Raw genomic sequence first — 1,343 nt, forward strand, 5'->3', positions numbered from 1 at the left:
ATCTCTCCGGCTGACGTAAATACGAGCCGTAAATGCGTCCCAGAATATCCGTCCGCGCCCGGAAAAAGACGGCGGCCGGCGCGCCTTCCGCGGCCGCGCCATCGGGTGTCGAACACGTGTCGCCCGGGACAGACGCACGTGAGAGTGGCCGTGTCCTGGTGGAGAGGGGGGTGGGGTTGGGCGGGGGGGGGGGGGGGGCGCAAAGTGCGCAGTAACATGGGCCCAGGGGCGTCCACCCTCTCCGAAACTACTGCCAGCATGTCGAACAGCTAAACGCCATGCAAGTACGATACTAGCAGTACATTTATTTATTTAATATTTATTTATTTCTCAACTACTGACCTACTGGCTGTTGCTATACAGGAGGTCTACAATGTGTGATTTTACGTGTTATATTATACAAACTTGGTTACCGCTAGTAGATTTTTTGAGAATTTTACAAAATGAATAAAAAAGAATATAACAAATAAAAAATACATAAAAATATTCTTTTTTATTCATTTTGTAAAATTCTCAAAAAATCTACTAGCGGTAAGCAAGTTTGTATGATATAACACGTAAAATCACAGACACACACACACACATATATATACACTCCTGGAAATGGAAAAAAGAACACATTGACACCGGTGTGTCAGACCCACCATATTTGCTCCGGACACTGCGAGAGGGCTGTACAAGCAATGATCACAAGCACGGCACAGCGGACACACCAGGAACCGCGGTGTTGGCCGTCGAATGGCGCTAGCTGCGCAGCATTTGTGCACCGCCGCCGTCAGTGTCAGCCAGTTTGCCGTGGCATACGGAGCTCCATCGCAGTCTTTAACACTGGTAGCATGCCGCGACAGCGTGGACGTGAACCATATGTGCAGTTGACGGACTTTGAGCGAGGGCGTATAGTGGGCATGCGGGAGGCCGGGTGGACGTACCGCCGAATTGCTCAACACGTGGGGCGTGAGGTCTCCACAGTACATCGATGTTGTCGCCAGTGGTCGGCGGAAGGTGCACGTGCCCGTCGACCTGGGACTGGACCGCAGCGACGCACGGATGCACGCCAAGACCGTAGGATCCTACGCAGTGCTGTAGGGGACCGCACCGCCACTTCCCAGCAAATTAGGGACACTGTTGCTCCTGGGGTATCGGCGAGGACCATTCGCAACCGTCTCCATGAAGCTGGGCTACGGTCCCGCACACCGTTAAGCCGTCTTCCGCTCACGCCCCAACATCGTGCAGCCCGCCTCCAGTGGTGTCTCGACAGGCGTGAATGGAGGGACGAATGGAGACGTGTCGTCTTCAGCGATGAGAGTTGCTTCTGCCTTGGTGCCAATGATGGTCGTATGCGT

Source organism: Schistocerca serialis, chromosome 6 (genome assembly GCF_023864345.2).
Source record: "Schistocerca serialis cubense isolate TAMUIC-IGC-003099 chromosome 6, iqSchSeri2.2, whole genome shotgun sequence".
Classification (NCBI taxonomy): domain Eukaryota; kingdom Metazoa; phylum Arthropoda; class Insecta; order Orthoptera; family Acrididae; genus Schistocerca; species Schistocerca serialis.